The following is a 12,547-nucleotide window of genomic DNA, read 5'->3' as shown; positions in this document are numbered from 1 at the left end:
TCAGACAGATTTATGAGGACTCAAGTCCCATCTTCCCCACTTACTAACTGTATAATCTTAAGACAATTCTTTACTTTTCTCACCCTTGGAGTCCTCACATGTAAAAACAGAGAAAATAGCATCTACTTTGCAGGATTATTCGAAAATTGAATGAGATAATACATGTGATAGCACCTAATGCTGTATTTGGCACACTGCAGACATTCAATAAATGTTTCTTTTCTTTCTGAGAAAACTTTAAAGGACACTTTACTGATAAAAACAAAATAAAAAATAAAAGTAATTAGTCAGTAAATGTTTACTGAGCATTTACTATCACAAACTCTAAAGTGTTCTGCTGATGTTCAAGAACCAGGACCACCCCGTAATAGTCGGGTTACCATCCGTGAGTTACTTAACCTCTTTGTGTTTCAGTCTCCTCATCTGTAAAGTGGGAAGAATAATAATAACCATCCCTCTGAGTCGTTTTGAAAATTAAATAACTGATAATGTGTGAAGTGCTTAGAAGAATGCCTCTCATCCGTAAGCACTTAATAAGCGTTGGCTATTCCTTCCGTTATCGTTGTAGTTATTATTGGATCATCAGAAGAGATACTAAGAAGCTTTACACAATGCCACTGCCGTCAAGAAGACTGTGGTCTTCAACCTGAGAAGCCTCTTTCATGGAACCATGTCCATGCCATCCTTTTATGTTGCCAGGAAGGCTTCCTTCAACAACAAATAATGACGGGTAAACTATAAGGATAGACGAAACTCTGAGATGCCTAACGCAGCATGATAGCAAAACCTGGTGCTTCCTCTATACCCTCTTTGCCACAGGTTATATTCTGGCCCCAGCTGAGAGAGAGACTGGTCTTGTAGTAGCCACAGCTACAGAAGAGAAAAATGAGGGAGGATTATTCCTGAAGGGGCTTCTGAAGCTACGTCAATACAATCAGTAAAGCCAACAAAACTTGACAAATTAAGTGGCATAAACAGCATGGGAAATAGGAACAAAGCAAATGGTGATTACATCTGAGACAAGCTTGCAGCACAGCTGCTTAATTCTACCTTAGCTTGGTTGGCACAAAAATTTTTAGTGTCAACGAGCTGGCGCACCAAACACCAACATTATGAATTAATATTGACTAAGTGTCCAAAGTCTGTTGGGTACTGCAGAGCAAGAACAACGGCTAGCATTAAGATAAAAAGAGCATAGAGAAAAAAAGTAACTATCTTTTCATGTTTATTTCCCCCAGGAAGGTAAGCAGTACTGGGAAGCCACTGGACTCATTTAGGGATATTCTTATAGGGAAATGGAAACAATAATCAAAATGATGATAATTGCAGCTATACTTACTGAGCTCTTGCTACGCATCAGGTGCTGTCCTAGTACTTTACACATACTGGGTCATTTAATGCAGGCGGTTAATCCTCATTCCCTAATGAATGGAGAGAGAATAGGTCTACCATCTATTAAGTGTCTGGCACTGTGCTATGTTCTTTTATACACATTCTCATTAAATCCTTAAATGGTCATTTTTTTTCAGCTGAAGAAAAACAAGTTCAGAGAGTTTATGTTATCTGCTAACGTCTCAGCACTGATAAGTTGCAGATTAGTGGTTCAATTCAGTTTTTCCTGACCCCAAAATGTCATGCTTTTTTTTTTTTTACCACAATAACTGTATTCTTATAACATTATAGAACAAGTTTCAAAGTTCAAACAGTAGATGTCTTTCGTTAACATTAACTTTTTGTCCAGGAAACATCTCCTTTCTCCTGGGAAGGGATCATTCTACTTGCATGGGAGGTACCATCTTTATTCAGATCCTACTCATTTGGCTCTCCTCATTGTATCATGAACCTTCTCATAAATCAGCTTTTTTTGTAAGCTAATTCAAGTTGAGTGCCTGACACTTGCAACCCAATGTATCCAATTCAATCCCCACTGCAATTTTAATGACGTGGCAGGGCATTAATTCATTTCTGGTAGATTACATAGTGAGATGGATGTGTTACTCTGTACATGTTGCAACTGGAAATCAAGTGGATCTTTGTGTGTGAAGGATGGCAACCAGACTCTTTACTATCAGTCACACCTTTTCTGAGGGAAGCATGATTTGGTCTGTAGTATAAGAAAATCTATTGTGCACTGCAAAGTAAAGGAGCTGTTGCAGTGGATGATTCCTGGACTGAATGTCAATATAATGACATAGTATGAGTGTGTTTCGTGTTTGGTAATTGCAATCATTGCTGCTTTTGTTGGGATCATCCATTTACAATGTTTGGTGTCAGTTTATTTATCTCTTGTAAAAATAAAATACAGTGTGTGTGTGTGTGTGTGTGTGTGTGTGTGTGTGAAAAAAATAAAAATAAAGTTTACCCAAAATAACAAAAAATAAACATAAAAAAAAGAAAATCTATTGTGTACTATGTTAAGCTGGGGTGGAATATTGCATTTATGTTCTTCCAGTACAAACCAATCGGATTCTTAATTGTTTTTACTCTCAAATGAAGGCAGAATCAAAAGTTGTTTCTTCTAACAGCCAATAATTAGGGTTGTAGGGGTATGTGTTGGGGTGAGGGTGTTCTAAAAAGCATGATATCTTTGAATTCAAGGAATTTACGATGTAGATAAGAAGATACACAGATATGAAAAAAATGAGAATTAAAACAATCAGTAGAGCCCCACCATATCTTATCAGTTAGTTGGATGTGTTCCTAAACTTCCTTGGAAAACTGACTTGTGAAACCTGGAATATTTCCCCATAGGAAGAATGTGATATAAGGTCCTGCAATTCCAGGGGTCATCTATAAAAACTATTTAACCCTGTACTATCACAAAATGACCCCAAATCCTTAGCCTCCAAGGCCTTTCCCAGTCTGGCTCCTGCTCTCCTTCCCAGTCTCTCAACTCTCCTCCTTACTTTGTCCACTGGCCTTCTTTAAGTGCCTCCCATGCTCCACTCTGTCGCAAGCCTTTCACACTACCTCGTCCTCCTGGACTGCTCTTTCATCTTACCCCCACCTCACACCTTCACTACCCCTTTATCCTTCAGGACCCGGCTTAAGTACAACTTCGGAGGTGTCTCCTGACCCGCAGACCAAATCTTCCTTCTACACCCTGACGCTACCACAGCTCCTCCTGGGAGATCCTTTGTAGTCCTTACTGTATTCGTAGGAGTTTATTTAATGTCCGTCTGCTCTCTCTGAGCCTGTGTCCTCATCTGCATGATGGGGTATGCACCATGTGGGGTCGTTAGGAGGATGGAGCTAATGCCAGCAAAGCCCATGGCACAGACTAGGTTCTTCAACCACTAGAGCTCCTCCTGTCGTGTAAAAGAAACCGAAATGCCAGGGGCCAGGTTCTGCTTCATCCTTCACTTAGAGGTGCCTGCCTGAGGTTCCTGCTGGAGGTTTGCAGGCTCCTGGAAGGTGATGAGCAGTTGCCGCCTGGCTGAGGCTGCTCAGAAAAAGCCCATGAGCGTCTGTTCTGTTCCCTGGTGATCAGACACGTACATGTGGCCGCACACAGTGCTGATTCGGGTCAGCAAGCCCGAGCCCACTGCTCATGTCAGGCCAAACAGGAAGAACCGTACGCGGCCTCATTAAAGGAAAGACATGACCAATAAGCAAATTACATGTGCAGACACACACACACGCACATGCCTGTGCTCAAAAATATGATTTAATGACTAGGTCTCGACTGTCTTTGAAATAGATTGGCCACCTGGGCTAAGTAAAGCTACAAATAAACCAGGTCAGGTTTGGTTTTTCCAGGAGGGAGGGAGAGAAAGAGACACTGTGTGCGTGTGTGTGTGTGTGTGTGTGTGTGTGTGGTGTGTGTGTGTGTGGTGTGTGTGTGTTGTGTGTGGTGTGGTGTGTGTGGTGTGTGTGTGTGTGGTGTGTGGTGTGTGTGTGTGTGGTGTGTGTGTGGTGTGTGTGTGTGTGGTGTGTGTGGTGTGTGTGGTATGTGTGTGTGTGTGGTGTGTGTGGTGTGTGTGGTGTGTGTGTGTGCGTGTGTGTGTGTGGTGTGTGTGTGTGGTGTGTGGTGTGTGTGTGTGTATGTGTGTGTGTTGTGTGTGTGTGTGGTGTGTGTGTGTGTGGTGTGTGGTGTGTATGTGTGTGGTGTGTGTGTGGTGTGTGTGTTGTGTGTGGTGTGGTGTGTGTGGTGTGTGTGTGTGGTGTGTGGTGTGTGTGTGGTGTGTGTGTGTGGTGTGTGGTGTGTGTGGTGTGTGTGTGTGTGTGGTGTGTGTGGTGTGTGTGTGTGTGCGTGTGTGGTGTGTGTGTGTGGTGTGTGTGGTGTGTGTGGTGTGTGTGTATGTGTGTGTGTGTTGTGTGTGGTGTGTTGTGTGTGGTGTGTGTGTGTGTGGTGTGTGGTGTGTGGTGTGTGTGTGTGTGGTGTGTGTGTGTGTGGTGTGTGTGGTGTGTGTGTGTGTGGTGTGTGGTGTGTGTGTGTGGTGTGTGTGTGTGTGGTGTGTGTGTGTGTGGTGTGTGTGGTGTGTGGTGTGTGTGTGTGTGTGTGTGTGTGTGTGATACCCTAGAATGGGTACTGGGCTAGACATCCTTGAAATGTGTAGATCTTCCTCATTCTTCTGAGGCTTTGCAGACAAGGAACTGTCAGGCTGAATTAGTGGCTCTGTAAACCCAGCCTCTGTGGCTAAACAGCTGGGACAAAATTCTCTGAAGTCTCTTCCATCCTTTAGTCTTCTCTAAAATATTTATGGCCGGGAGGCAACATGGTAAAGCCCCGAGGCCTGGAAATCTACCACGAGGGCCCAGAACGAAGCCAGCTGGATAATGTTGGGCAAACCTCTTAACTTCTCTGAATCTGCTCTCTTTACCTGCAAAAAGTTAAGCTTCAAAATCCCTGTCTACCCCACAGGGTTACCGTGAGGAGGCATGACATAAGCAGGGTCTCAGCCCCTAGTAAAATGATAAACAAGCCACAGGGATTCTTCTCCAAATATTGTTCCAGTTTCACTGCCTTACCTTGGAAGGCTTTTGGGAAGCTCTCCAGAGGTTGTGACCTAGGAATCAACTCGTATTTATTTGCTGGGAAGCTTCTGTAAATCAAAGTTAGAAAGAGGGACTCAGATAAGGAAGTACTTCCTCTCACTGAGAAAATGAGTTTCAGACCCAGGAAGGGGAACTGGGAGGCTGAGGAGAGATTTCAGGCGTGTTTACCTCACTAACACCCATGCTGGTTCAGGCACAGTGATTGTCTGAAGTCCCGGAGCCATCCTCCTCCAGGTCAGCAATGTCCAGCGGGTCAGCAGTTTGCAATTGTTTCCAGGCAAACAGTTATACTTGGAAGTTATTTTTATACTTGGAAGTTTTATACTTGAATATTTCCCCTGGTCTCTGGAAGAATGGAATTTCCATATAATAACTGAACTGGCCTTGTGCAGAAGCAAAGTCCCTGTTGCAGCTACTGCAAAGAAAGGAAGATGGATAAAAAGGTGTATGAGCAGAGGGAGCTTTTGTCTGCAGAGGAAGCAGGGCCTTTTAGAGGGATTCCTGAATGCCTGTCTGATGCCCTCCATATAGAATCACCAGAGCACTTCCTTAAAATACAGATACCTGGGCCTCACCCAAAACACATTAATCCCAGAGAAGGGGTCCTGGATTCTGTGTTTTAAACAAGCCCTTTAGGTGCTTCAGTTGCCCAGCTGGGCCCGAGAAACAGTGGGCAGAAGCTTTCCCCGCTGTTCAGTGCACGGACGGCCCTGGCGACTGCTTGCTGTGATCCAGGGCTGACCCTGCAGGGGTCCCGGGAAGACTGACTCTTTGACCTCCTTCAAGCCAATGTTCGTTCTTTCTTTCTTAATAAATTTATTTATTTTTGGCTGCGTTTTAAAATTTTATTTTGGTCTTTGTTGCTGCACACAGGCTTTCTCTAGTTGTGGTGAGCAGGGGCTGCTCTTTGTTGCAGTGCCTGGGCTTCTCATTGCGGTGGCTTCACTTGTTGCAGAGCACGGGCTCTAGGTGCGCAGGCTTCAGTAGTTGTGGCACATGGGCTCTAGAGCGCAGACTCAGTAGTTGTGGCGCACAGGCTTAGTTGCTCCGCGGCACGTGGGATCTTCCCGGACCAGGGCTCGAACCCGTGTCCCCTGCATTGGCAGGGGGATTCTTAACCACTGCACCACCAGGGGAGTCCGCCCGTGTTCTTTAAATGTGTACTCGACACTTATTTAGAGGAGAGACACCTGGTGTTAAGTGGGGACGAATCCTCTGCTGTCTGCAGCGAATCTGCTCTTGCCCCAAACTTGCCAACTTTGCTCGGTAACCACATGCCGTATGATTCCACTTACACGAAACGTCCAGAATAGACAAATCCATCGAGCCAGGAAGCAGATTTGTGGCTGTCTAGGGCTGGGAGTTGGGGTGGGGGAGTTGGGGTGATGGCTAAGGCAAGGAGGGTTTCTTTGGGGGATCAGCAAAAATGTTCTAAAATTGACTGGGGAGGTGGAATCACAGCTCTGTGAACATACTGAAAACTGCTGAACTGTACGCTTTAAATGAGTAAATTGTATGGTATGTGAATTACATCTTAAGAAAACTGTTTAAAAACAAACAAAAGTTTACTAGGAAAAACCAAAACCCTGCAGTGAACCATGCCCACTTCTCGTTATCCGGTAGTTGAGTAACCATCTGTTGATATTTGGGGGAGAGGAAAGACCCCTTCCCAAAGATTCAGTAAATCATATGTGGGGCTCCAATACCTGTATTTTAAACGAGTGCCTCTGGTGACTCTGATACAGTGAGAATACACACAGGTATTTGGGAACTGCTATAAAAGGCGCTATTGCAGAGACAATTTTTCCTGTATCACTGCCTTTCTTGAAAAAAAGTGCCCCAGTGTGTGTGTGTGTGTGTGTGTGTGTGTGTGTGTGTGTGTGTGTGTGTGTGTGTGTGTGTGTGTGTGTGTGTGTGTGTGTGTTAGCATTCCATATGGGTTTATTCACATGTGCTTTAGTCTGGCTCTGGTATAACTCTGCATTTTATATATGAGATCAGCTCCTTTCTCTAATCCAATTTTGGGGCTTGCCTAAGCCAAGTCCCAAGGGAAGGAGGTAAAATGCGGATTAAAGGGCTTGCTGGAGGGTTTTTTGAGACATTTTAAAACAATATCCAACTTTATAAGAGTCCTTCAGTAGTCTGATCCTACATTAAGATCACATCACTACATAATTATGGGCTACTCGAGATTGCCTGGCATTGTGGAAATAGGGCTTTGGCTGCCCTGCTCTACCTTTAATAACTGTTACTTTATCCCTTTCAGCCTGTAGATTTGGACTATTGGTACCTTGCTCACAATGATTCTGAAGAGTAAATGACATAATAAACGTATACAAGATGGTACAAAATATCTGCTCAGTAAAAAGTAACAAATATTACTGTTATGTTACTTCTCATTTCATGCTTCCTGTGTTTCCTCATTTGGATTCTAAGCTGCTTTGAGGACAGTCCTTTGGTTCCCACACAACTCCTATCGTAGCATCTCATATGCAAGAGCCAAGAGAGGGTTAAGGAAGGACAGGTTGTGGAAAACACCCATGGGCTACCAGCCCAGGCTCTGCTCTCCTAGGGTTATCCTGACCCCGCCACCCACAAGGTTATAGCCCTGAGCTCCCAGCAGCTTCTGTAACGGTGTGAACTCACCCCCATTCCTCCTATGCCACAGCTGATTGCATTAGGTAAGGACTCCCAACCCAAGCTTGGCCAATGAGTCTCTTTCTTGGGAATTTGTAATTGGGTCCAAGAGATTCCAGCAGGTGTCTCCAGGTCTCTTTGAAACAGACTATGTAAACCTACAACAATATGTAGCAGCTATTTTCTACTAGAAGCATAATTCCAAGGCCTACAGTGGGGTGTGGGCATAAAACAGATGCTCTCCCGTTCCACCGTCACTGCGTGATTTGAAGTATATTCATAAGGTTTATTCTAGGAGGCAGCTATTCATAAGGCTTCTAAAGCATGTTTTAAAGCATGGGAAATGTACATATTATAAAGGTAAGGTAAGGCAAAAAGGATGGAACAAAATTATGTAGACCTCACAGATTAAAAACTATACATATATTCATAAAACACTGGAAATATATAAAAATAGCAATAGCAATAGAGAGGTTGTAGATGATTTTATTTTTTAATACTTTCTGACTTTTCAAGAAAAGCCTATATACAGGGGTAAGAAAAGCCAGTGTAAGTTTTCTTCCCCCTTCTCTTTAAAAAATTAAACTCCTCTGGCCTCAGTTTTGTCAGAATCCTAGATATTGTGATCTCAGAGGAAGTCATTTGCACCTGGGTGTTAGCTCTGGAAAGGTGTTATTGAAAATGGACTTCCATAGGCAGGATGCAGAAGTTCTCAACCACTGATCCCTTCCAGAGGATCCCTTCTGTGAGAGGTAAGCAGTTCTACCTCTAAAAGCAAATATCAATAGTGATTTCCTAGTTTGTAGGAGAAAACATGATAGAATTTTCCAAAATTAAAATTCTCTCCCGTAAATTTTCCTTTGATGCCTGCCACTGATGTTCGAACTAGAATCTTACAAAGTGAACATTAGAATCACTGGGGAGCTTTAAAAATATGCAAATACCACTGCTCCATCTTCCAGAAACTTTGACTTAATTGGTCTTTTCTGGGGTCCAGACAGCGATAGTTTTTAAATCTCTTTAAGTGATTCTAATCTTCAGGCAGAATTGAGAACCACTGACCTAGTCTATCTGGTTGAATGAAAAATTCTGCATTCATTTATTTCGTTGTCTGAAGCTATATATATACATATTTGTTAGGATTTCAGAAAGAGCTTCACAATTTCCAGACGCCCTATTGATTGAGGGAATTGGAAATTCAGGCTGGAACTCCCCCCCCCTCCCAACCCCGCACTGCCATGCCAGGTGGCCAGAGAGACTGTTTGGAGACATCGCCCTCCTGTGGTGACACTTGGTAACTGTTTAGCCAGGCCTGGGTTCACTCTTCCCCTTGTTTCTCTAGAAAGGGTCCCAAATCGGGCTCTGAACCTTGCCTGACCGAGCCTCCCATGGAGTCTGCCTCCATTTCAGCCACTGACCGGCTGGGCGTGGGCCTGCCTTTGAAAGTTCCCTTGAATTAGTAATAGGTTTTCCCTTTCCTGACATGTCAGCCGCAGACTTGGAGCCATAAACCTGGGACAAAGTTTCCAGACTGGTTCTTAATTGTCAGGAGTAACAGTTGGTGATAAGAGCTGCAGAGTTGCTTATTGACACTGGGAATGCTAAACTGAGCCAGAATTGTTCCTGTCAGTTTACTGGGGGGAAAAAAATATCACATCAACAGTCATACGGTCTGGGAAAGAGGGAAAGTGTAAATATTTAGCAAAACAAACTCTTTAGAAGGTTCAAAACAAACTGTCCCTTGTGTGGGGGGCAGAAGTCCAAGGTAGTGGGGTACACTAGCAGGTTGGGGGGACAGTTGAGGAGAGGAAGTGTCACCAGGGTGAACAGGGACAAAGGGCCATAGTGCCCACCTAGGTCCTGGAGCGGGCCTGGGGGGAAAGATTAATCTCAGTGAAGAAAACTTTATCGCACATCCAAACCACCTGGGAAGCTTGTTCAGCAAGCTTCTGTGAAGGCCTTTTCCACCAGTTTGATTCAATCGGTCTAGCAATCTGAGGGGATTGAGAAGCAGGGCAGGGACCCACCATTTGTCTGGTGCCTACTTGGTCCCAGGCACAGCATTACCGCATTATTCCCTTATCGAGTCCTTAAAACATCTCTCTAAGGTAGATCTCTTCCCATTTTACAGATGAGGAAACTGAGGCTCAGGGAGGTGGCAATAGGTGCCTGAAGCCTCACAGCTGGGCAGTGATGGGGCCTGGATGGCAATGGCAGGTAGCGGGGAGTTGGTGGCAGGGAGCTGCTCACAGGAACAAGACACGAGAACAAGTCAAATCCTTCATTACTAGGCCTGGTGCCAAATGTCAGAGCAGGACCAGAGATATGATAGACCACAGGTGTGGTCCCAGAGCTGGGATGGTGCCAAACCTATGCTCGGCAGTGAAGGAAATCTTGGGGTGAGGTAGGGATGTAAGGAGGGAGGACCAAAAGGTAGAGAGAGGAAGAGGAGGCCGGGCCCAGAAACCAGTCAGACCAGAGGCTGCAGAAAGCACAGGGGGAGGTGGTGTGATGGAGGCCAAGCACTGGTCCGCTGGAGGAGGGGGCTGGGGACTCCCCTGCACCCCTGCCCTCCTGCAGTCCTTTCTCCTTGAGCTTCTTTCTTCCTCTGGATCTTTTCATGTCCCTTTCTTACTTCTCCTTTCTTCCTGTTTCTTGTCTTCCCCGTTAGAGGAAGGTTTTTAGCTTCCCTCAGAGATCCAAGGCGTGTCCTCCCAGCATGTCACATACTCCTCACAGGATGTCAAAGAGAACAATCAATTGCTTAAGTAAAGGAAAACATCAAAATCCGATCCCTTTGCAATCAAAATCCCCACCCGTCTTCTTCCCACAGCGCGTACATCCTCAGCTGGCCCAAAGCCCTCCTCGGTGGCGCCTTCCCACAGAGCTGAGATCATCCAGGGCTGAGAAGAGCCGCCTGCAGTTCCCTGTGGCAACAGCACTTAGCAGCATCTCATGTTTAATGCAAGTGAGCTTCTGAGACAGGAAGGCTTTCAAGATACAGCTTGAGATACCTAAATGCTGCCCTTTACAGAGCAAACAGAAGTATACACAACCAGTGTGGGTTTTCCTAGTTTAGAATAATTGTGTTCTCATCTGTACAGATTTAAGCAAACCAGTTCTGTCAGAAAAAAGGAAAATCAATATGCCCAAGGGCCTCTGTGGGCCAGAGAGGTCTAGGTCCCCTCCACTTTTTGAGTCTCCCAAGTACTTTTAAAATGAAGAAATGCCCAAATTGGGTTTTAAAAATTGCAGTGGATTGTAAATGCTTCATTAGCAAGTTAATATTTTTAACGCAAAAGATATAATGCAATGTAATTGTTCTACTTACAAGCTAATTACTGGATTTGTAGAAAGTAATAATTCATAGTGCACCTTAGGTAACAGGACATGGGGTAAAGCTGTATGTTGAAAAACTTCTTTCAATCCTGTCAGTGTATCATTCCTTTGGAAATAACATAAAAAGTCTAAAATGGAAAACTTTTGCGTGGCCATGTTCAAGCTAACGATATTGGTGACCGGGGAGGTTTCCCTTCTGTTAACACGGACACTCTTGTCTTTGAGTAAGTCCTACCGCTCTTCCTACTGTGTCACCCATTTGGAATCGTTCTGTTACTATATTAGCGTCCTCTAGCCTGTCTTAAGAATGCTCAAATTGGAAGGGCTTTATAAATACCATATATTTAGTCCAACAGCCTTTCTTAGCCTATTTGAATCCAAAGCAGCATGCCAACTCAATGCATTGCTGCAGAACTCTTTTTTTTTTTTTTTTTTTTTTTAATGGCCCTGGTGCTCCTTGATGAAACTGCTGATTCTAGGATTAGGGTAGGAAATACAGGAGATGAGCCTGGAGCATCTTGCAGTGCCAGAAAGTAAGGAAATGATCAAAAACCAACCAAAAGAAACCCCTACATTGATTGGACTGTCAACAGGACATAGGAACCAACTGAAAGAGCTCCCAGTGGCCAAAGCTGGAGCAATTTGAGCAGTAAAATCAAGGAAGCAGTATTGGCTTATAACCCAAAGTAGAAAATAAATATCCATGAGTCTATATTGATACAAATGATCGAATAAATAAAGGGGGAGGGGGACATACATTTTCCTTGGAGAATTGCAAATAATTTATGTAGACACTCCACCCTCAACAAGATACCATGTAACTCCCAGTTCTTAAGTGTGGGCTACGCATTGCAACTTGGTTCCAAAGAGGGCAGTGTGGAAGGAGGTGGGGAGTAACTTCATTGTGGGAATGCAGTCAAGGGAAGATAAAATATAATATTAAACCAGGCCAAATGTATGGACTTGGGTGCGTTTATCTGAGTCTAGATTTAATGTGTCAGCTCACCCAGCTGGACGTGGCTCTAGCAGTCTTCGTGGTTGATTTAATGATGTGTGTACTCATTGGTGCCTACATCCGATGAGGTGAGATGCTAGAACTTCCTAGTGTGATGTAGAAAACTCATCCAAAGACTTAGGGAGACAGGAACGTAGATTTACGTAGGCCATGAATACCCAACCGTATCTCCGGGTGGAATCCATTTGGCAATGTCCTCACCAAGGTATGAAGAAATATATCAGTATCCTCGGAAAGTTCTGTAGGGCTATGCTCCCTAGGCTGAGGTTCATGGGGGAAGATGCCGCCATTGAGATAGGTCCTGTCAGGACAATAGAAACCATATCGTAGAGATTTCAGCAGAGGGAATTTAATACGGGAATTAGTTGGAGGGCTGAGTGAGGAAGAGGATCATTCTCTGTGGTCATCCGGAAGTAATAACCCAGGATGCGCCCTGGGAAGCTGGGGCTCAGGCCTCTGACAGGGGGTGCCGCATGCTGCTGTTGCTGCCTCTGGAAGGACTGATGCTGTTTCTGGGAGAGCTTAAGTAATATAGAGGCCAAAACCAACTGCTGAGAA

The sequence above is a fragment of the Lagenorhynchus albirostris genome, chromosome 16, assembly GCF_949774975.1.
Source record: "Lagenorhynchus albirostris chromosome 16, mLagAlb1.1, whole genome shotgun sequence".
Lineage (NCBI taxonomy): Eukaryota > Metazoa > Chordata > Mammalia > Artiodactyla > Delphinidae > Lagenorhynchus > Lagenorhynchus albirostris.
This window is presented reverse-complemented; position numbering follows the sequence as displayed.